This window comes from Alligator sinensis, unplaced genomic scaffold, assembly GCF_000455745.1.
Source record: "Alligator sinensis unplaced genomic scaffold, ASM45574v1 scaffold32_1, whole genome shotgun sequence".
NCBI classification, from domain to species: domain Eukaryota; kingdom Metazoa; phylum Chordata; order Crocodylia; family Alligatoridae; genus Alligator; species Alligator sinensis.
Genome location: NW_005842409.1, coordinates 216,533 through 241,604, shown reverse-complemented (window position 1 = coordinate 241,604; position 25,072 = coordinate 216,533). Strand labels below are relative to the sequence as shown.

At 42.4% G+C, this 25,072-nt stretch overlaps 1 long non-coding RNA gene across 2 annotated transcripts in view; it reads left to right on the top strand.

The window, feature by feature from the left end:
• The first annotated feature begins 10,709 nt into the window (after window positions 1-10,709).
• Window positions 10,710-25,072, top strand: part of LOC102372659 — a 43,979-nt gene continuing 29,616 nt past the window's right edge. Inside the window, exons 1-3 of one of the 2 annotated variants that reach the window (XR_001358554.1) lie at window positions 10,710-10,797; window positions 11,671-11,746; window positions 16,648-16,689. This is a non-coding gene — a long non-coding RNA (uncharacterized LOC102372659). Of the gene's footprint in view, window positions 10,798-11,670; window positions 11,747-16,647; window positions 16,690-25,072 lie in introns of those variants that run through there. The other variant, XR_324580.2, reaches the window with a different exon arrangement.

Genomic DNA, 25,072 nt, shown 5'->3' with positions numbered 1-25,072 from the left:
TACTGAGACCCCCACCAGGCCACCCACTCCCAGCAGGGTGTAGTTTTAGGTCATACCCAGGACCAGGAGCCTCCTTACCATCCCCTACAGCTCCTCCCTTACCTCCAGATGATACCTGCCCCCAGGCGATGTTGTTGCCTGCTCCTAGCAGCAAAATGCCTTGTTTGTATGGGCAGCCCTGAATCTAAAGTGGCTGCCCTAATCAGGCACCTGCTGTCTTCTGGCCCTTAAAGTGGCAGGCACAAACAGTACTCTGTCACAATTATCACTCCATATTTATTGCCAGCGACTGCTTTCTTGCCTTGTCCAAAACGATCCAATCTGCCACTCCATTGTTCCATTCCTACCCTGCCCCAGCTTCTGGAATTATCTTCTGAAACTCAGGAGAGACTCCTTGACACCAATCTTTCCTTCTCCAAAGGAAAGAATGAGGAGAATTGCTGACATTTCAGCTACATATGACCAACTAAGCAGACTCTCTCTCCATTCTTAATGGGTTGCATAGTTTATTAAAAAAAACAAAGCATATTATAAGCCGAAATGCACAGCTTGAGCTCAAGAATATTACAGCAGAGCCCACAAGCGCTATTGTGGTAGAACTTGTATTTGTGATTATTCTGTAATTCTCTTATGCCAAGGGTTTTCTGTTCAATTATAAACAAGTCTTTGGCAGGGAATTGGGTAAAGAATCTTGGGTGAAAAAAAATTGCTCTTGAACTCATCCTCAGGTTTTTGTATCATATTTTTTTTTTCAAATAAAGGGGCTTCTTTGATTACCTGTTTTAATTCTTAACATTAACGTTGATTACCAACTCTGTTTTTTCTCCTGGAAGTGTTTCTAGCCACCCTGGATTGACAACACCTTGGAATTATATAGAAAAAGACTTTTTTATCTCTTAAGAAAAGCCAGTGCACATGCAAAGGAACTCATCTTTATCCCAAACCGGATAAGGATTTTTAGTGCACAAAGTTATTGAGCATGCAGGGCTCTGTGAATGAAGAGCTCCCTAAGTGTGCATTGATGGGGAGGACCAGAGCTGTTACTGTTTGTTTGTGTCAATGTTTTGCAAATAATGGGTCTCTGGGAGAATTTTAAATTGCAGCTTTCACTTCAGACTGTGGTACTTTTCAGGATGAGCTGAGTTGCGATGAGGGTTGGCACCCTTCAATGCACCTTAGGCAGGGGCTCTTATACTTCCACTGAGATTGCAACAGCTGGCACTACAGTCAATCAAGTGACAAATTCGTGTATTTTTTTTATATAAAAGGAAAAATAAATAGTATTTAAATTATAACTTGTGTCAACAAAAGCGAAAAAACACATAGTTTCTCTCTAAGTCTATAAATCATATACAGACACTTATAATGTACATCCTGATCATGGAAGCGTAGACTCATAGAAAAGTGAGGCTGGAAGGGACCTCCAGAGGTCATCTAGTCCAGCCTCCAGTATGAGGCAGGATCATCCCTATCCAAACCATCTTATACAAATCTAATGTCTAGATATAGATATGATAGGTATCTTGCGAGACAATATATTTGTACCAAGTGGGACATCAGCTTATTGAACATCTGCGAGTATGGCTGTAAAGTCCAGTTATTGAATCAAAGTCCCCTCCGCACTTATCATGTAAAGTTCATATGTAACAGTCCTGAACATGTTGTGGGGTCCTTCTTGACATTTCTTCTTTCCTCTGCATGTTGAAGAGAATCAGAAAATAGAATGACAGACAAAAGTATTCTAGTTGCGACTACAGGTTCCTGAAACAGTAGGGACAATAGCACCCAGACCAAAGTGGGTGGGCATCTAAAGCAGGGAAGATCCAGCAGTTGGAGTAGCTAAAGATGATAGAACCCTGAATGCCAATTCAAATATCCCTACTTATAGCCCAAGAAGGAATGTGGGCCAGCCGTTATCTTTAAAATATTAGGAACCGAGTGGTCTCTGCTTTTCATGAGGTACAGCGTCATTTTAAACTCAGAAGTAATTTTTTAAGCTAAAAGAGCAAAATGTTGATATAAAATATGTAATTTACCGGTACAGAATATAATATTTGACTTAATCAGAAAAACGATATACATTAGAAGATCTCTTCAGAAAATGGATTCAAGCGAAACTGGAACCTATAGGATATAACCTGAATGAAGCAATCACAACAAATAGGAATGCTGGGGATGCACATCAAGAAATGCTCATTATTTTATGGCAGTATTATATGGATATGGATGCATTAGCAATTGGCGCATACAAAAGATTGTAAAATGTGGCTGGTTTTTTTTTTTCCCCCTGGATCTTTTTCCATTGACTTTTAGGGGACTTAGATCAAGCCAAAAATCTTTACAGTTCTACAGGAAGTTAATGTTATGTCATAATATTCTAACAGCCTACTTTGACTTGCTTGGCAAGTTCACTTGTACCTAAATATATGTTTTTGCTGCACATATATATTTAACTGCATGAGTAAAGCATTCTTAGAGAAAAAACTGGCATTTTTGCTTATCTACAGAGAGTAGGCGAAATCATGAATGCAAAAGATGTAATGACAGTTCTCTATGCAGAGCACATTCTTTCTAGGAGTACTTAAGTATCTATTTATATATTTAGCTATTTTACTACTAATATCTTTGGGGACATCTAACAACTACAGCATCTGTACCTAAAAGGCCATAGCAAGCACAATTTATGAAGGGGTTATGGTATGCTGCAGGAAGGGTGGCAGTGATGTGCTTGCATAGATGAAAGTAGTGGCAATTATAGGCAGTTTGTAGTGTATTCTAAAGGTCAGCAAGTCTCTTTTTCCCATAAGTTCCTATGGTAATGCAATTTAGAATCATTTCAATAGGAATTTTATGGGTGTTAGGTTCAGAAAGTAATAACTATCTGAATTTACTCCATTGTCTAGTAAATGCCACTCTTAGGGGTCAGTTTTCCCTTACAAAACGCATATATTATGGCAGTCAGTGAGGGGATTGTTGACCCTCCAGACAGGTTGGTTGTCATCTAAGGCAGCCTGTCCTTGAAGGGGAATGGAAACAAGCATTTTAGAAGGATTCCTAAAAAAGACTATATTTCTTCTAGTAGACCATTGTGATCAATGGATTGGTAGTAGTGTGCATTAATCTTTTCCCCTTGCCTATCAATGTAGTGTCTTCTACACATCTTCCTCCTTACTTTACTACTTTCTCCTCAGAAATCATTACAGTTTACAGAGGACCTCAGTGCAAAGTGACCTCACCTCATCTCAGATGGAAGTTTTATGCTTACTTTGAGTGAAAGCATCATAAGAGAGTTTATAAAAAAGTTGTGTAGGAAGCAGAGAAAAAACCTGTTACTTCTGCTCTACTGGCTGCTAAGTCTCAATCAGCAGACTTGTTCTGGGTAGTAGACAGTGTGGATAATCCCATCCATCTTCAGTCAATGGCTGGAATGAGTTCTCCTTGTAATAAAGATAACATTTACTTTGCAAAGAAAATGGGACAGATTTGCACTGTCTGCTATCATGTATGCCAATGATTTGTGGAAGGTGTGAAAACCATGATTTCTCATGAGTTGATGCCTGTGACTCTTGGTGAAGTAATGGAAGCACTTAGAATACTTTGTATCACGATATGAGTTTAGTCAGTCAAATTAGTTTAGTCCCTCCTGAATTAGGGAGATACCTCAGTTAAGAGAAATTGAACCAGTAGCAAAACTTTAACTGCGAGGGGCCCTGGAAATTTGCTTCTCCACTTGGTCTGGAAGAGCCAAGATTGGATTGCAGTGCACACTGAAGATGGGGTTTGTGCACCAAAGCCGATGGGTACAGTTAGGGATTCTCCTTTACTTCCCATCATGTTTTGCCAAGGTTGCTGCATTCATTTTAGTGTATTGGCGCTTTTCAATGTAAAGTAATATGGGGGGAAAGGTGTAGCTAGAGCTATGTTTTTTATATTACTGTACTATGGTTTATATAAATTGAGATACTAGTACATGAAAAAGTGGGATGGTCCGTGCAATTTTTGTCATGGCTGAATTAGGACATGGACAGTGGCTAGAGGAATGTTAAACTCCAAGTTGTGCAGAACAAATTCATTTTGTGCACTATCGTGTCTGAAAAAAGTGTATGTTGCAGGAGGGCAGTTTTATCTTGCTTAGCATGCAGAAGATCACATATAGCTTCTTCTTGTCCTCTCCACTCCAGGGTGAATGACTTTCAAAGTGCTCTCCTGGGAATTGTCAGTTTTAGCTTCCATTAAATGCACTATAAGCTGCTGGACACTGCTGAGTTGAGTCACTGCCTATATTTTTTACTTTACTGAGTACTTGGAGGCCCCCTTGGCAGAGAGGACATTGTGCCTCTGTCCATCATTGTGACCCTCTAGACTACATTGGGCTTTGTGGCCCTGACTCAGCAAGTACATGAGAAGTCACATGTTTAAATCCATGTGTATATGCAAGTACTTTGCTGAACTGGATCCTGAGTTGGCAAAAGTGAATGTTAGATAGAAAAGTTCTGGCCTGGTTGGAACAAGTTGCTTTTATTAGGTGGGGGATGCAGAGGGTTCATGTTGCAGATATGGTCCTCCAGCCCCTTTCTAGTTAACTCAGCCAGAATCTCCCTAGGGTTTTCTGCTAGCACACGCTGGAATGGCAATCCTGTCATCTGGGGCTCTGCTTCCAAAAAAAATAGGCTCGGCAGTGTTACGCTCACTAGCACCACAGCTGAAAGAGACTTGGGGGTCCTGATTGACCACAAGATGAACATGAGCCAACAATGTAATGTCACAGCTGGTAAAGCAAACAAAACTCTGGCTTGCATCCATAGATGCTTCTCAAGTAAATTTCAGGATGTCGTTCTCCTGCTGTACTCGGCCTTGGCGAGGCTGCAGCTGGAGTACTGCATCCAATTCTGGGCTCCGCAATTCAAGAAGTATGTCAAGAAGCTTGAGAGAGTCCAGAGGAGAGCCACACACATGATCAGAGGGCAAGAGAATATGCCTTATGCTGAGAGCCATAGGACTCTTCAGCCTGGAAAAGAGCAGACCCAGGGGGAATCTGGTGGCTGCCTATAAGTACATGTCGCTTGAAGGTGTTATACAGCTTCCGCTTTCTCTTACCAGGCGTCTTGCCCCCAAGCGACGTCAGGGTGGGGTTTGACCTCAGATGCCACCTGGGTGGTATGGGTGGTGCTTTTACTTTCCTGCCGCGGCTTTGATGTTCTAATTGGGGAGGCAGTTCCCATCAGGTGGCTCCTCCAACCCGAGGATAAAGATGCCTCAGTCCCTGCTCTTGCTTCATTGGGCTCTAAACCTCCCCTTTACTCCACCCTTACCACATCCACAGCTAGGATATTGGTGTCTGCTTTGGATGACTCTTCCTCCTCACTTGGCTTGCCCGCCCCTGATCTGGGTCGGGCTGTCCTGGTCAGCCTGCCCTTCACTGTAGCAGGTTCCTTGGCTTCAGGCCAACCAGTGTTTCTGGGCAGGCCCAGTCTCAGGCCAGCTAGAGCTTTCAACAAAACGCAACACCCAGATTTTCACCGGAGGGTATCCCCTGAGATCTTGCCTCCCAGTTTCCCTTTCAGAGTCCAAAATAAAGGAGAAACTTAAAGGAGTGAATAAGGGACCCACGTGTCCCAGTGCCCTGCATGGCTATGGGGGTGCACTGCCACTGTGCCTCACCCTGGCCCGGCCTCTTAATTTGGCTGGCCCTGGCCCCTGGCCAACCTGGAGTCATTCCTGGTCTTCCCAGGCTTCGAAGAGTGTGTGGTTCCCATGCAGGGTTGCTCGTGCCCCCCCGTCATGCCCCCCATGTGGGGTACCTGCTCCTGCTGGTGCCTCCTGCCTCCTGTGCCAGGGCCCTCAGCTTCCCTCCTCTTGCCTGCAGCTGGGGAATCCTGCTTCTGGCCACCTGCATGTCTGGGTCACTGTCTGTTCTTCCCTCCACCAGAGTCCCTGGATCAGTGCTTTCCTCTTCCTCCAGCAGCGTCTCGAGGTCAACGTCCTCCTCCTCCTTCCCCAGTAGCTCTGGGTGGGCATCTTCTTCTTTCTTCCCCAGTGTCTCTGGGTCAGTGTCCTCTTCCCCCGCGGTTTGCCCCCCAGCTGCTTTTCCGACTGCCATTTGAGCAGCCCACAGTTTCTGGAGGCTTCGCTCCCTTCCCCCACCGATCCTCAGCTGCAGGCAGCTCCAGAACCATGGGGCTGCTGCCTGCATTTCCTCCAGGCTGCCTGTATCTGGGATCCCTAAGGCAACTTCCAGGGTGCATGGGGTACAGGGCTGTGACCCCTTAGAGGGGCTTCCACTGCCCCTCTCACAGTACATAAGGGGTGTACATCAGGATCTGGGGGAACGTTGGTTCACCAGAGCACCCCAAGGGATAACAAGGACCAACAGCCATAAACTCCTCCATGACCATTTTAGGCTGGACATAAGGAAAAAATTCTTTACTGTCCAAGCCCCCAAGGCCTGGAATAGACTCCCTCCAGAAGTGGTGCAGGCACCTACTCTGGACTTATTCAAGAAACGATTGGATGCTTATCTTGATGGGATCCTTTGACCCTAGCTGACTTCCTGCCCTTGGGGCAGGGGGCTAGACTTGACAATCTTCAAGGTCCCTTCCAGCCCTAATGTCTGTGAAATCTAAAATCTATGAAATCCACCGCCAGCCAGCTCTTCTGACAAGGTATAGAGTAGGACATCATCATCCTATTCATCCTCCCCCTCATCATTATCATCATTATTCACCTTTGTATATCTCCCAGGAGCCTCAGTTGTCCAGCAGGATCCCTGTGTAAAAAACAAGCAAGCAAACAAACAAAAAACCCAGAACAACAGGACAATAAATGTCTGAAACATCTTACAGTCATGTCTAAGGGTAGATATAACACATTCAACTATATGGACACGAGGGGGCTTATAAAAGAACAATGAAATTTATGCAACATGATAGGTGGCGGTCTCAACACGCCAATGGCTGGCCTATCCTTTGTCAGATGTTTATAGGAGTATTTTAAGGAGGTATTTGAGGGAAATAGCCTGAGAGCTTTGCTGATGCTGACAGGAAGTGTGAAAGGCAGCGTGGGAGAAGCTGTTTATTGCAAATCTAACAACTAGAAAGTGGAGGTCGATATCATGGGACAAGTAAAATCAGAAGAGGACATTTGCTTTTCTTTTTTTAGAAGTTAAGATTGAATGATGATGAAAAGAGCTTTAACTTCATTATTAACATCATTTTTGCAGCCGCTGAAGCTCCAAAAGTCACTTCAGCGAGTGCTTGCTGCACTGTGCTTTTCTGCAGTTCTCCCAAGACTGCTGCCAAGAAAAGGGCCTCTCTTCCCATCAAATCTCCTATTACTGACCAAAAAAATCTCATGTTTTAGCTTTTTGGTGTTCCCAGTCTCAGGCATGATCTGAGAAGGGTGCTAGGTGTGTGTGGCACTGCTCTAACATTTTTTCAGCATGTGGTACATGCAGAGTGGGGCCAAGCTGACTGGTCTTGTTTCTTGGCAGAGGTTTTCAGAATCACCACAAAGGTGATATCCACATATGCTATTTCATCAAAAAGTGTCCAAGAGAATGCAAGGATGACAAGGGAAGTGTGGATGTAGAAGTAACAGTCACCTAAGAAACCTCAAAACCACAAATAATTAACTAGGGTACAGCATATCTTTGCATAGAATTTGTGGCTTCTATTAAATTTAATTACTTCCCCTGTGGCTTTAAGTTGAGGGTGACTTCAAAATGAGTGCTCCTTCAATTAAATTTAATTACTTCCCCTAGCTTGTATGGTAAAGGGGTGGCTATTAAATAAGGGCAGCTCCTAAACAAAGAACTTACATTTTACACTCAAAGACCTTACAAATCTTCTGATTTTGGGCCAGCCTCTGAGCAGATATGTAAGCAGGGAAGAATAGGGAGACTTTCTCCTACAGGCCATGCTTCCAGCTGATAATTTTTCAGGGCTAGCTCCTTTAAAAGGAGCGGAGTAATCTCTTCCACAGACAACATCCCTGTGCTGATGACTCAGAGCTACCTTTTTAATACAAACCTAACTCCTGTCCAAACTAAAATCTTAATCTATCTCTACCATCCCCTCATATACATCTGTCTGCTCAAGCTCAACATGGCTAAAATATTCTCCAGAGACTGCCCTATTATTTCTGTTCTTGATTGCTATGCACCACTCTCCGGTCTATCACCACTCTCCTGTCTATCATTCATATCCAATATAAGCTGTTTGTCTTCCCTTTCAAAGCCCTTCACACCCTACACCTGCCTGACCTGTCATCTCTCGTTCACTACTTAGGATGTTGACTCCTGCTATTCCTTGGCCAATGATGCCAGGCTTCATCACCAACTTATTAGATATTTCAACAAGAAATTTCCTGCTTTCTTCAGTGTTGCCCCATAACACTTAAGAAGAGCCCCATAAACACCTGCAAAGGTACCTCATTATCTTCAGATCCTTCCTTAAAGCTCTCCTTTGCCATGATCTGTACAAAATTTGGCAAAGGTTATGCTGGTACTGTGCTATGAGTACCGTTTGTCCAGTATTATATCATTGCTTCTTATGAGAGAGAGGAAGTGCATGACTTTTGAACCTAGTCACGTGAACATTTGCCAGAGACTAAGGGTAGACTGTCTGAGCACGCTGATTCCCTGCCCCGTGGATTGTTTACATATTTTACATTGAACAGTCATTAAATGAAATATGGAAAGTCTTGGTTGCAGGGATCAGACCTCTTAGGTGAGTGTCCATACCACTAGGATGACAATTTTGCTCCCTTTAGCTCAAAAAACGTTTAGACATACCTTTCCTGTTCAATGCTTTGGCAGCGTAGGCAGCATCCCACTTAGCATTCTTGCTGTTACCATTCTGAGGCTCCTAACATTTTCCCATGGCATCTAAAAGAGGTGGTACATACCACTGTGGGCTGAGCACCTAAAAATTAGGCTTTGACTTTAAGCTTTTCAGTATCACAAGTGAAATTTGAATTTACTAACTGTTCTCTTCCTTCCACTCATTTCTTAGGAAGCCACACTTCAGCTCCACTTTTTTCTGCCTTCCCAGTCTGTGAAGAGGCCTCTTAAGAAACACTGAATGTCACAGGCAGGTAGTGGTGGAACTGCAATAATGGGGAGTAATCTCATACAGGAGTGCATGTGATTTTTCTGGGTATGAAGATTTGGGGTGGGGGAGGGGGGGTCCCAAGGATTAGTGGTTAGGAATAGTATCACAAGAACTCAGGCTAACACAGAGATGACCACACCAGCATGTAAAAAACATACTATCCTGAGCAGATGACAGTAAATTTGCAAGCATTTTGCTGGAGGTGTGGGTAATATTTATGATCAAGCCTTTGAGTCTCCAACCTGATACACTGATTGCTATTCATTGCTTTTCATTTTGTCAGTAATTTTAAAGCTTTCTCTTTCTTTGCTGTACTTTTCTGGGACTCAAAGCATGTTTGAAATCATTTACCTGACTGCACTTTATGTGAAGAACTCCATCCACTCTGCTGTTTTAGATTAACAGTCCATTACAGTGTGCTTCAATACAATTAGACCTAACAAAGTGCACAAGAAAACTGTTTGGGCCACTTTGTAACCACATTGTATAGACTCACTAGTTGGCATTTTTAATCAATTGGTTTGACTTTTACTTATTGGTAGCTACCATTCACAGAGAAAAGTTCATGACACAGCTGCCTCTTTAACTAAACATAGGCAGAGATTATAAAAATTAGTCTCTGGATTAATTAGGAATAGGCACTGGTATGGAAAGCCTTTATAAGAGAAGGCCTACAAGTAGGGGTTTTGAAATGATTGACCAATTCACTAGTACAGTTAAACTAGTGTCTTATTTTCCCCTCTAACATGGTAGGACTGTGGAAGTTTTATATATAAAACTTGTCAATCACAGGCTATTTAGGGGTCAAGGGTTAAATTTCACAAGAAACAGAATTTCACTGTATCAGATTACACTGTGGTAATGAAAATGAAGCAGAGACTCAAATTCTTGAGGTTAGGGAGACCTCCTACAAGCTAGTTAGCTTTGTCCAACTCCATTTAATGATTTCTTTGGGTGATGGGTAAATGCTTTTGTGGCCAGATTCTGCAGCCACTACTTACGCCTATCTCCTATTGAACAGAAGGGGGTAAGAGTGAAACTTGTAGGTTTTGACTTGCAAAACAATGAGCCAGAAGGAGCACAGTGCTTTTTAGATACCCAGATAACTCAGTGGGTTCTGCCGATTCTTGGAAGGGGTTGAATAGCAGCCCAAATTTGTGAGGGGGAAAGGGAAGAGTCATCATGCATTCCCTTATGAAATATCTGCTGGTACATCCCAGTGATTGTGGTGTGGCCAAGAGAAACCTTCCAATTGCAAAAGAAAGTAAGGGGGAAAAATGATATTATTTGTCTTTGCCATGTTTTGTGTAGATCTACATTTGTTGTAGCTTGCAGAATTACTAACCTTTCTTCTGCTTCTTCTTTAAGTGATAGGGCAGTATTAACGACATATGCTTTCCAGGCAAGAAGACAAAAAATGAGAACTTTTTGTCCTATTAGGGAGTGAGCTTTAGGGATTTAAATATCATTTACAATATTCATTTAACCTCCTGCAATTATATTGGTTAAACAATTAACTGATAATAAAGCAGCTCCCACATAGCTACTGCCGGGAGCCACTCCCAGCTCCTGGGCCCTTTGACTGTGGGGAGGGGAGAGGAAGCAAGCAAGCCCAGCCAGATACACAGCCCACCTGAACCCCTACCCTGGGAGGGAGGGAGCACGCACCTGTGAATCAGCAGCTAAGGTAACTTATACACTTTACGATCATTAGGCTGCTTGCTGTTTTCCTCTTAGGCTATAGGTAGTAGTCCACCTTGTCCTTCCCCCTCCTGTCTGCCTTCTGATTTCTGCTGGGGCACTGTGTGGCTTCCCTCTCTGCCTCTCCCCTCACCCCAACTGTGCCCACCCTGAGCTAAAGAATAACCAGTAAGATTACCAGTTATCACTGTACTTTTGGGTTAAAGAAATGATTAATCATTTAATGTTTCACATCCCTAGTGAGATTAGTACATATTTCTGAACTTTTTGCAGATAAAAGTCCCTTTCCTTCCTCTCTGTGTTTTGCCTCCTTGCTGCCAGTCCTTCCACTGTTGCCCTGTGGATTCTTCTTCTGATCACCACCTCAGACAGGGCTCATCTGCTTCCACTTCCTCTCCCAGTCATTCCTTCTCCTTTGCTCTAACTCTTGTCTCCCTATCCTGTTTTACTTATAGCTTACTGTCCTTCTCTGCATGTGCTATTCTGGTCTCTGTTATTACATTAAATTATAACTAGTGGAAAGGGGGAGGGCTGAGGGCTGTCTTCCCTTAATCAAAGGTGCATGCAGTACCTACCACAAAGGAGCTTGCTTCTAAACTGGGACTTCTAGGTACTGGTATTGCCCTTTTACCATTTAGGCATTTGTGACAAACAGCCCCATATCACATCACAGAGATGATGATTAGGAAAAGTGATGTGCTCAGCCAGGTTGTGTGCAGGGCACCAAGTGGAGAATGGAGCAGAGAAAAGAAAGTTTACTGGTCAGAGATCTTGACTGACACAACTGGACAACCAATCATGCCACCAGAACAATCTGCATTTGTGTATGCACACAGACTAACACTTTAAAATGTTTTAGGGAGTGTCGTAGTCAACTTCCAGCAGTTGAAGGATGCACAGCTTCCTCGTGGTCCATGGCACTTGCTCTCTGAAGGGTAAGCAAAACAAAAACCTAAAAAAATCTGTGTGCCTTTCAGCTTGTGAGCCTAACTGACCTGAAGCCCCTGACTTCACAAAGGAGATCTCTCAAAATCTTGTCAGTTGTAGAACAAGAAGCAAGTCTGATATTCAACCATTTACCAGCTACAAGTTGGAGCTGGCAGATATTCGAGCCAGCCCAAATTTGGGCAAAGGAAAGGAGAAAAGGAGTCCCTAAACTACAGTTTCTAGAAGGGGGAAATTCAATGGCAAACCTTATTTGTTCAATCCACTTTACACTAATAGCCATGAAAAGCCTAGGGTTTGAGCAGCTCAGGGACTTGTTCTGCACTAAATTGTAATCTATCTGCCTTTAGTGAGACATGTCAGCACAGGGAGCACAGGATTTATTACTGGCCACACTTGGGTAGCTAGAATGGGGCTGCAGGATAACTTAGGCCCTGCCTTATGTGGCACAAACAAAGTGAAACTGTTGATAGTGTCAGTATTATTCTGCACCCAAACAATGGCTAGGTCTAATTTTTGTTGTTGTTTTTTCGTTTTGTTAATTTTACATTTTTTGGTCAGTTCTGTGTTCTTGGGCCAACCCAATCTAAACAGCCCAGACTGTGTTCATAACCTAAGGCAGCAGGAACCCAGCCTTTTTGACAGGTGTGCTGCAAATTAGTCCCATATCACTTCTGAGTGTTACTTGGGTCACTTTCTCTTACCTGATCTGCTGCTCTGCTCTATCTGCACTGTACTGACTGTCCCCTCCCCAACTTGGCAGGTGCCACTTGTGCCACCCGTGCTGCAAGTTGGCCACCTCTGCCTCAGGGAAAGAATACCACAGGATACAAGGTCAGGTTCCTGCTGCCCTTTCAAGTTCTGGGGGAAAAAATAAATAAATGAGGTTGGACAAAGAAACTAGAAAAATGTAATCAATTTTGCATCTGCTATTTCTGTGGGTAGGATAGTTTTGTATTGTGGACAAGGAAGCATTGTTTTGTTTCCTTTGCTTTGTGTTGAAGGACTTTGAAAAACCACAGAAGCATCTCTCTCTTTTCTTTTGTAAACTGTTGACATACTGCCCTCTCTGATCTTTGCTTTACTCCTAGCTGGACCCTGAGTCCCATACACACTGACATGCATACACTTGAAGCATGTAAGCACGGGCAGATGGCATATTTTTGTAGGTAGGTAGAATAGGTCTACTTGAAGTATGTTGGGAGTGCATCAGTGTAGTTTTGGTTCTGTTTAGTGTTGTACCTTTGTAGTTACAACTGTGGTTTTCAGTCTTTGAGAGGAACTACTATAAATACTGCTCAAAAACTGTTAATTAGACTGCTTCTTGAAACACTGAAATGGGTATAGTCCTTAATAGTTCATCTTACATGTTTTCTTGTTAAGTGTGAAGCTGACTCCTGGCTCAAAACTTTGTCTGCAGAGTACTTTTTTGGAATGCATCTTGAAAAAGGAGATGAGTCAAATGTACATTTCCACAAGAGTTTAGATATGAATTCCTGGCTATGAGTCATAATAAAGAACAATGTCCTGTTCCTAACCTGTGATGAAAAATATATAAACTTCCTTTTGTCTATTGTATTTTGTTTCTAGATTAAAAAGCTCCTTTTGTACTTTAAGGACAAATGACATCATGAATAATTATGCTTTGGAAACGGACAAGGAAACAGCTATGTTTCCTGGTCATTATGTGAAATGAACAAGCATTTGTATCAAGTACCAAGTCAGGCAAAATTCAAATATTAACTATATTTAGTCAACTGCATAAAAACCTGGTTCCTGTCATGAAGAGATGTATTTGCTAAGTCTTTTGTGTGTTTCAAACATAGTAGCTCTGAACGCAGGATACACATAAACTGAAGGGGTGAAAATTCTTTTTATGGTTTGTGGTGGATTTACTTATTGGTGCAATACATAGGGTCCTATGACAAGTTTGTTGTTTCATACATGAATTCTATTGGCTTGCATATACATGGTATATGTTGCATTCTTCTGACATACAAACTGTGAAATTACTGCTGTAGTTTGATTTTTGGAATACAGTTAAAATATATAAATCACTAGTTTGATTTATATCAGTGGTTCTCAACCTTTTTGTACCAAGACCCATTTGTAAACACTGGCCAGTCCCCACCCAGTGCCCCTCACTCCTGACCTGCTGCCCCTCTGCCCCCAAGCTCCAGCCCCCCAGTGTGTGGGGCAGGGGGGTGCCCCAAGCAGCTCTTTCCAGGCTGGACCTGTGCCAGCCTGCAGGGGAAAAGTCATTGTTTCCCATGTTTTTCTCCATTTAAAGAAGAATCCATTTCTTAAATTTGTTCATGATGCTTGCATATATTCTTGTGACTCACTTTTGGGTTGCAACCTATGGGTTGAGAAACCCTAATCTATATGATATTTTTCTATGTTCTTCCAGTATGGGTTCATTACATGTAACATGTACTTAAAACTTACTAGTATCTAATTTCTATTATTTGCCTGTTCGGGGGTAATATGCAAGTGAATACAGAATACGTTGCCTTCTTGATGTCTATATTTGTGTGGATAAGAATGATGTGTGTGTGTGTGTATGTGGTAGACATCAGTAGACCGGATTTCTGTGTGCAAATAAGAAAACTTTAATACACATGCTGCATTTTATTTGAACTTATTTACAGCAGTCTCTATTTCTCGGAAAAGGTCACTGTGTTAAAGGCCGTCTGTTTCCTGTGGCATACAACTTATGTAAGCCTTGACAAAGTAGAATTTAATTTTCAATAAACTGTATTTTAATATCTGATTTACAAAAATAAGCTCCCTCTCTTGCCCCTGTGGGGGTTTGCTATGCTTTTGTTATATTGTGCTAAGCTCCAGCCCCAGAAACTGGCACAAAAAACAGGGGGAAGACCCCACTTCTATATAGCTAATCCTAGGGGTTAGGGTCATAAGGCAGCAGACTAAATGGAAGGAACAGGTAAAAGATGAAGGAACATGAACAACTGTGGTAATATGCACACAGTACCTTAGTTTTCTCCCTGTGCCTCCAGAGGTGTTCCCAAACCAGCCTTTAGTCCCAGAGTATTCAAACAGTAACAACCTATAGTTGCCTCCGTCAGTCTGAGTCCAGCTTCTTCAGTCCACATGATTCTAGTTGACCAAGCCAGTGGGATCCCAAGCTCTACTGTGTGCTTCTCTGTTGTAGGGATGACTGGTCTCCATGCGTGGGGGTTGCAAACACTGCCACCTTTTCTCACACCTGCTGCAAACTCACCTGCCTTCCCATCCCCACCCTCCCCCCACCCTTCCAGCCCTAGAGGGTTTCTGGGACTTGTAATTCAAATTAACAGAACTATCATCACAAGGGATCTGGGTTTTTCGTTTGCCATGGAAAAATATGGATTTTCTCATTTTAAGGAGAAAATGCACATAAAGGAGAAAAGGCACAGGAAAAGGCAGGTTTCTCTGTGCAGGCTGACAGAGTTCTAGCTTGCAAGGGGCTGGGAGGAGTGGGTGGAGGGTGATCAGACAAGAGGGACCACATGCAGGTGTATGCGTACGCATGCACATGGCAGCCAGGCAGTGTGGAGAGCAGCTCTGGCAGCTCCCTGCAGGTCAGTCTGGGATGCAGGTGGGGATTGAGGCCCCCATAGTGAGGGAGAGAGTTGGGCAGGGCTGGGGCTTGGGCTGGGGGTGCTGCCCAGCTTGGATGGTGCATGGGCCTGGGACATGGGGTCTGGGACTGGGGCAGGAATGTGTGGCCACAGGGCCTGGCTCAGGAGTGGGACAGAACCATGTGCAGCCTGTTCAGGGGATGGCGGGGGAGTGGGGAACTGCCTTCTCACCACTGCACGCAGTCCTGGGGTTGGCATGGAGGATATATACCCCCCAGATTTTTGCATGCTGCCATCCTGTCAGAGCCTCTGCAGCCCAGTGGGCAGGACCCAGGGTGGCAGAGTGGGGCAGGGAGGCTCAGTGCTGCCACCAGAAGTCCCACACTGTCATGGCAAGGTGCATCCTGTGAGGGGAGCAGCATGGAGCTGTGCTCCCCAATGCTGCTTGGTGGGCAGGGAGCACCTCACCATGGCAGCACAAGGCTCCCAGCAGTGGCACCCAGTCTTCATGCCCCACTCTGTTCTCCCACACCAGGTCTCACCTCCTGGGCCCCGGAGGCCCCAGTGGGAGAACAGCAGGCTGGGAGCCCTGAACCTGCAGCAGGCAGCCCACCCTCACCCCAAGTATAAAGCTGGGATGCATATGCCCCCATACATCCCCCAGGAATGTGAGCACTAGCAGGGAGCCCCCCCTGCAGCCATCAGTCTACACCTCCCCACTTACCATGAGCTCCTTTCCAGCTGTGTCACCCATGGGGAAGCTGGGGTCTGCGCTCTGGCCAGAGCAGCCATGAGGGTTGTGGGTTGGGAGTGAGGGGCACTGATGGGGCTGGGAGGCTGCAGCACTGACGGGGCTGGGGACAGGGGGCTGTGGGTGTGGAGTGAGGGGCACCAGCAGGGCCAGGGGGCTTATGTATTGGGAGTCAGGGGCACTGGCAGGGCTGTCGGGGCCTGTGGCTTGGGAGTGAAGGGCAATAGCATGGACAGGGCATGTCAGGGCTGATCAGTGCCACAAGGCAGTGGAGGCGGGGGACAACCACAGCTGGACCCACATCCTGGTGAGTGAAGGGGGCAGGAGGAGCTCTGATTTTTCCAAGTAAAAAAAATAAAAATCAAAAGCCAAAATATATTGGTATTTAGAATTTATTTTATTTTAATGATTGAGGCACTGGTAGGCTTCCAGATTGATAGATTTACCATTTCAAAGCAATAAAACATTGTGCTCAAATGATATATATTTATCACTTGCATTGCAGGAAAATGCAGATTTTAGTTTTTTTAATCAGAGAATTATCAATTTTTTTCAGTGGAGAAAACCAGTATCCTGGGTCATCAAGATCTGTACACTGAAGCACTGTGGCTTGGGAGTGAAGGGCAATAGCATGGACAGGGCATGTCAGGGCTGATCAGTGCCACAAGGCAGTGGAGGCGGGGGACAACCACAGCTGGACCCACATCCTGGTGAGTGAAGGGGGCAGGAGGAGCTCTGATTTTTCCAAGTAAAAAAAATAAAAATCAAAAGCCAAAATATATTGGTATTTAGAATTTATTTTATTTTAATGATTGAGGCACTGGTAGGCTTCCAGATTGATAGATTTACCATTTCAAAGCAATAAAACATTGTGCTCAAATGATATATATTTATCACTTGCATTGCAGGAAAATGCAGATTTTAGTTTTTTTAATCAGAGAATTATCAATTTTTTTCAGTGGAGAAAACCAGTATCCTGGGTCATCAAGATCTGTACACTGAAGCATGGTTCCATCTGCTGTTATACACATTACTCATTAGAGTATATTGAAGTGCTGAGTTTTATCACATAGTGGTGCAGACATACATCCAGCCAAACATGTAAGCATGTCAGTACTTTTGTTGGGCTAGCTTCTCTGCTGCTGTTTCAGACATTTTGAGAATGTCTCACCATCTGAGCGAAGCTGTTTTTTGCAGAAGACTGAAAAATCTAGCTTCAGGGAAGCCAGGTTCCACCTATTCTAGAGGAGCTAGGTGAGGTAGGAGAGAGTTTGGGAATCTTCTCTATTACAAAAATTCACAGCTGGTTCATGGTCCCTAAGGTATATAGCCCATCATCACAATTTGCAAAAACTGGTATGTATATCAGGGTTGGGTCAGTCTGAGAGCCAAAATCCTTAACTGCCCTTTCCCTATCCAAGTCTAACCAATTTTGACCCAAAAAGTCAGCCCATCAACTTTAAAAGATCTGTTCACATGCTTGACTGCTTTACTGAATTAGGGCCATGCAACATATCAACTTTATGAAAGGCTTGTGTTGAAAATCTTTCAGAGAATGGCTATAACTGTGAATTGTGTAGGTGTCTTCTGATCTGCTGGATTTCAGAGGCTCAGACATTTCAGAAGTATTTTTGCTTCCTTTGTATCACTGTGCAGCCAAGTGGTTGGATAATTTGGATTATTTGTCAGGGTCAATTTTTTCAGACTGAACAAAGGAACTGTGTGTGTGAGTGGCAGCATTAGTTGCGAGTGATTTACCTGAGGTCTTCAAGTCAAGTATACCAGACAATGTCATGAACCTGCTACATGGCCTCGAGGATGTAACTATGCACACTACTATTGTCTGCTGCTTGATCTTGTTTATCAAATACTTCTTACATTAAATTAGTAGGATGATATCTGTATCACACTATACATGCAGTGTTTTAATTAAAGAAGCTTCAAGCAATTTAGTGCTCCTTTCACCTTCGCTACAGCCCTTTTGTGTAAACTTAGAAAATCAGAAGAAACAAAGTATTTTGCTGCAAAGGATAAACATAGAGTAACTGTTACACTGTCATCCCAGCAGTAGCAAAACTGGTACCAATCACAGTTGCAAAACACTTGGATATGAGTGCAACATTTAAATGTGTAATTGAGCATATAAACAGATTAATAGCATGTCCCAGTTGTCAAAGTTTCAGTCTAAGGGCATAACTAAATACTGAAAATAACTGCATCTAAATCTAGGGGGGTAAAGCTCCATTGGCAATGATGCCTATCTTTTTGCCAACTAGAGCCATGCATCCCTATATTTATGTTAATATTCACATCTATATTAGGTGTTTGCAATAACCACGTGTACATTATATATAATATTAGTTATAATATATAATATTAGATATTAAGCACCTCCGTCCTCAATGTAAAATGCAACAACAAAGCATTCCGCTTGGGCTGGAAATTGCAACATACCTCTATTGATATTTAGACAGTGGCTTTATATAGGGGATTAGGTAGTTGTTTGTTTATTGAGGTTGGGATACCTTAGCCAGAAGTTAATAATTCAAATGATAAAAGATACAGGAGCTGTGCTGGTTATGTCACAAACCTAGGAGACTTCCATGTCTGGGTAGCTAAGGACAGTTTAAACTAATTATTGACATTAAGCTGAAACTTTGAAAACGAGGACAATGACATTCTGTTGAACTAATTTATTTAATCTATATAAAATTTAACTTGTCACAGTGCATTAGCACTAGAATAAAGTAAAAAGGTGTGACCTAAACCTGAGTAAGTAAATAATATAGATAATGGATGGAAAAATTGCCAGAATTACTGTTGTTCTAATAACATAATTCATTATTCTGATTGTTTGTTTTTTCTCTGAAACTAATAACAACAAAATAATACTTTGGGAACATTTGCAAAACAACAGCATTTTTGGCTTCAAATCCAATTAGAACGAAAAGCACAATAACACATAATATAAATCTGACATGTAGTTTTCCTTCAGGAGATATTCAGTTTTTAGTTTTAAACAAGTCCCTTAGAAGCTTTAGGGTTCTTAGGATGCCTAGAGTCAATTTTGAGCAATTTTGCAACTTACTACAGGGAATCTTAATTCAAATTCAACAAAACACTGAAAGAGGTAGTGCTTTGGGGTACTTAACTTCCTCAAAGGACCCTCAGTATGAGACCTCAGATGAAGAGAAGCAAGATGTAAATAAAATCTGTCAACCTACATACAGGGTAGATTGTAAGAATGGCTCTTTCCTTTTAGAAATAAATAGAAGAAAAATAGCATATCTTCTTATGCTGTCAAGTAAGAAAACAGAATCTTGAACTTGTTAGAAGGGAAAATCCCCACGTGAGTTACTCAAATTCTCACTTGAGTAATAGAGAGAAGATGAAATTCTTCTCCCCTGAAACAGGACAGGTTGTCAGGTACAAATTTAGGGTCAACATCTGCAACTCTTAATTTAAGCAAACTCCACTAATTTTTACACGCATGTCTGTCTTCCCAACTTACATTTGTTGTTTTGAAGTATTTACCAAACAACATGGGCAAACCACTTTCAGTATGCAGGTTGCATATAGACAGTTTGCTTTGACTGTTTGCTAGTCATGGTGTATAATTAGTTGCTTTTCTTGCCTAACCATTTTTCTGTTTCCTGGTTGGATGACTGTTTTTGTTCTTTTTTGAAGAAAAGCAGAAAAGCAAATGATGGATAATGTCTTTTTCTCAGATTTTCTTTGACAGATACTGAATTTTAGTTTTAAAAAAAGATGTAGCTTTCAGAACTTGTAAACACTTTAACAAAAAACTAGTTGATTAATAAATAACTTGTTGTGATGAGTAACAAATTTGCCTTTGTGCTTTTATTCAAAAAATAATTTATGGCTCCTATTCTTCTATTAATATTCAAGTTTGTTCTCCATTTTTGGTTTCAGTTTCATCTTTTAATATCATCCTCTAAGTCATACTGAAATATTAAAACAAAGTCTTTTTTCTTGCTCTTCCATTAATGGATTAAAGTTTCAAAGCTTATTGCATTAAGTTTTATTCAATTACATAACCATGTTTCCATGTGTGATAAACTTGGTTGAAAAAGAATTATGAAAATAGCATACTTCCCAAGGAGATACATGAGAACAAGTATCCTCCCCCATGCTTTATAACACTCTTCTTGTCTTCTGGCTGCTCATGCCATACTCAGCAGTTAAAGGCAGAATTTATTCTGACAGAGGTACAAAAGCATCCCTTCTAGGTACCAAAGAAAACTTGAATACTTTAATAATGCTTGCTGCTTTTTTTGGTAAAGACTATGCACAATTACTAAAGTGTACATTATAACATCCTTGTATATTAATTAATTCTAATTAAAAAGCTTTTAGACAACACTAGTATTATTATTATCAATCTCTTATCTTTGTGAATGTATTAAAGTCCCTTCTAAATATTAAGTAAGGCATTAAGGCATAATCTTAAAATACAGCTTTATCTCATTAACCCAACTGCCTGAAAGTGTCTGGTCTCTTACCTTACCTTCTTTCCCATCCTAATGCTTCTTAGATTACACTGTAACTTTTCTACATTAGCCAAATATATAGGATTCTGACTGCTTTGTTGAGAAGAAGGAAGAAAAAGGATGCACTCGGAAGAAAGGTTTTATACTAAGAATGTACAGTGTTTCTGTAACCTTCCATCTCTGTGGTATGACAAACCTTGTTTGTTATTAACAGTACTAGAACGGGAAGTTCATCTTTAAGTCATATTTACTTCCTGACACACAAAGTTATGTACTATCAGAACTGACTGCCTAATATTAAAAAGACTATATGAGAATTACTGAGAGTAAAGTGCCAGTCATTTTCCCATAGCAATTACTGTACCTTCATCTACTTGCTGAATAATAGTTATTTTTGATGGACAAAAACACACAGAAGCATTTTTTTAAGTTTAAAAATCCCTTATCTAAAATGAAATGTGTACTCTATATTAGCCAGAGGTGTTGCCAGGAGTTAAGTAACGTGTCCAGTTATCTAAAAAATAGACTGAATTTATGGATAAAACCAACCAGATAAAACTACCACTTTTCTCAGCTAATATGTAACAGAACTTGTACAAGAATAGGGGCTAGCCATGTGAGTGTCTAAGGATGGGAGAAGACATTGCTTCTAGCAACTGTAAGAAAGGAAAATAACACTTGTAGTATCTCATCACTACAGCATAACACAGCAAGGTCAAAACATTTGTCCCATGTTACTTTCCACATCTTCCTCTATTTGATACACTACACTAAAAAGATATAGACCTGCTGTCACAATCCCAGCAGATCAAGTTGTTGATGTCAAATATTTCTAGCCCCTTCAGGGCAAAATCACTGTGTTGGTAACTTTGCCAGTGAGGCAGATGAGCCTTCAGTATGTTATGCAGTCATGTTATTGCCTCAACTTACAGCTGAGTGAATAACTTCAGAACCAGAAAAGACAAAGGTGCTTGCTCACTTTTTTTGTTTCAGTGAGACATTCTGTTATAGCAGATAGGGCGTTGGAATTAGGCTTGGTTTCTGTGCTTAGCTGTTTCTGTTTTGCTTAGGGGGAGGCATTTTTCATACCCTACCTCTGTTTCCCAGCTATAAATTTCCTCATCTATAAATGTCTACCTTTGGCTAGGTACAGATGTTCGGGGAGGGTAGGAGGAGCTAAGATTGTATTAAAAATGGCCACCCAATTTAACTTAGTCCTAGAGATACAGACCTTGCACTTAGAATGACCTAACCAGGGATCTGAGTGCAACACAGAAGTTCAGGACAGTTACATCAGTCTAAAAATGGCCGACCTGATCTAAGATAACTCTACATCCCAGGTAGCCTAACTTAGATCGGGCCTAGTGAAACAGATCTAACTGAACTTCTGTACATTTCCCAGAGCAGCCTCAGGGCTGGGAAAGCCTAACCATAGGCCCTGAGCCTGGGGCTGCCCTTTTCCTACCTGCCTCCCTGGCACTTGGCTATTTTTAGCCCCCGGCCAATAGCTCCTCCCCCAAATGAACAACTCCCCCCTGCAATTCACTCCCGGTGCCAGTTTTACCAGCGTTCACCGGTGCCATGAGCCAATGGGAATAAGTCAGGGTGGGGGAAGAGTGAGCAGGTTTGCCAAGGCAGGTCTCTTGTCTGCGGGTGAGGGGGTCAGGGGCCTAAACGTAGTCCATGGTCATGGGGGAGAGAGAGTGCCCCTGTAACCCACACTTCCCTACTAGCCCCCCTGATCCTGCCAAACCATCCTGGACCTCGCCAAACCCCCCATAGATTCTGCTAGCTCTTTAATCCTTCTAAGCACATCCACAGATCTCACCTTCTCCCCATCCCCTGACAGACCCTGCCTGCACCCCAATCCCCCTGATCCCCGTCTCTCCCCCTATTTCCTCAAGCCCTCCCCACTCTATCTCCCCCATCCTGACTTACCTTAGATCAGGTGGCCATTTTAAATTTGATCTGACCTCCCATTAACCTCCCTGAATGTCTGTATGTTCCCTTTATGAAGCACTTTGCACATCCATTGATAAGTAATGCCATTTAGGTTACCTCTCTCTCTCTCTCTCTCTCTCTCTCTCTCTCTGTAAAAAATATTTAATTACACTTAGGTCTTCTGAAGATTTTTCTTGCAGATCCAGTTAATGCAGGATTTCCCTTAGCTACAGTTGATGCCAGATGGCTTAAACTTTCTCTGTCCTCTCTCTGTGGTAGCAATCCTATGATTTGCTTTTTCTGTAGGATTGGTACAAATATCTCTGTTTGCACTTTCCTTCTAGTGCACAGCAAGTCACCACTTGACATATTTTTCACCTCTTAAAACTGGGATATTTTGTATTCTTATAGATCAGATGGCCTTTTGTTCCAAATTATAATCTGCCTTTGGAAATACATTCTTATCATGATTAACAATGCACTATGACAGTCCCTCAATAAGTGAGGAAAATATTGCCCTTACCTGGAAAAGACTCTTAAGCACTACTAACATAAAACAGATTAGACTGCACAAAACCATGACGACTCAATTAAAAAACATAAATTGAAAAGTTGATGACTTCTTTCTTCTTGACTTCTGTAGGAGCTCAGTCTAACTTGTAATTATGTAACTGAAGACTCAGCATAAATTTTAACCTTTATTCTACCTAAGATTATAGGAATATAAACATCAATTTTTTTTGTATTTGATGTAATAGTGGGTGCCTTTAAAAGTTGAAGTTTGTAGATTAATTACATGATGGCTCAAGCCCATAGTTGGTAAGGGGTCCAATAGTGCCCATGCTTTTCATGACTTTCAACTCTAGTTGATGTTAAAAAATTTTGTGCACCTAAAGACAAATAATTACAAGAGAATTTTGTTAAAAAGGAGGATTTTTATTTGCCTTTGTGGTCACAAAGGATGCATTTATACTGTGTCATTGGCATTGCTGGAGGTACCCACTTCTGTTCTCATGTGCCAGACTCAAAAACCTGGGGATCAAGACACTCAGGGGCACAACTCTGTGACTCCTCTCAGAACTATTAGAGACAAAGTTTTCAAGTGACCACAGAAGGACGTACTGGAGCTTCAGAGTAGCTTCTCTGCTGCATTTCTGGGGTTGCTTCCTGCAAGGGGGAATAGGGTTACCATATTTCCAGTTCCGAAAAAGAGGACACTTGTCCGGGGACAGTCCCAATCCAAATTCCCCTTTCCTCTCTGGGCTCTGCTGGTGCTTCTCCACACAGCCGCCCCTGTCCCATCCTGGCTGAAGTGAGCGTGGCAGCTGCAGGAACAGTTCCGGCTCCTGCTGCTGGTGGTGGAGCAAGTCCAACCATCGCACAGCCTGGAGGGAGGGAAAGGAGGATGCCTATGCACCCTCCACCCTGGGCAGTCTCCCCCACTGGCTAGGCTGTGCAGCTCCCCACTGCCCCCTCCCTTCAACCCCTGTGCCCTGCTGCAGCCCCAGAACCCCGTGCCACACACACAGATGCACACACGCACAGCCTGGCCAGTCTGGGGGCTCTGGACAGTTCAAAACCCCTACCTTTCAGCTTACCTATATCCAGGTACTTGCCCATGGCAGCTCCCAGACCCTGCCTGGCAGTCTGTGTCTGCATATGCCCTCAGACAAACATAGTGGTAGTGCCTCTTCCACGTTTTTCTGTGATAAACTGAAAACTTGGATTCTAATTATGAACTCAGCTCCCAACTGCGCACATGTCATACTAGACATTCTGGGAACTGTAGCTCTACCTAGCAGTGGCTATGTTGAAAATGAACTGGGGGAGAAAATCCTGGACATTTTGCCTGCATTTAAAAAACCTGCCCAGATGCAGCACAGGGGGACAAAAAAGAGGACCTGTTTGGCTACCCTGGGGCTCACAGGGACACTATTACCACATCCAGGGAAATTAAACATCCGCCTAGAGTGCATCTCAAAGTTGAAGGAAAAAAGCATAAATCCAAATAAAAGAATCTTTTAAAATTTTATTTTTAAGCGAATTCCTTGACTCCTTGTGTAGCTTGACTCATCCATTTTTAAGACTTGGGTTTGGCAGTACTGTGAATTAAGAAAAAGCAATACATACATCGTTTGCTTTCTGAGAACAAATTATTTTCTTTTTTTCAGTTGTTTGCAAAAAAACCATTGTAACAGAATGCTAATCTTTGTGACTTCTGGATGGTGCTGATATTAAAATAAATTATAACAACAATAGCTTATACATCTGTCTGTCTTTCTCTCTCTCATGAATGGTTTTAAACCAGATGTGCAGAGGTGTTACTTAAGTTGCTTGTATATGCTACCAGAAAGTGCTCAAGGCCAGATATTCAAGAGTGCTTAGATGCCTTATTGCTACGTAAATGGTAATGGGGTAGAAACATCTCTAGAATAGGATAATTAGAAAAATCAGGACTGGATGTGTTACAGTTTAGACTATTTTCTGTTTTGTTAAGTCACAAAGTAAATAAGTGTACACATGCTCACC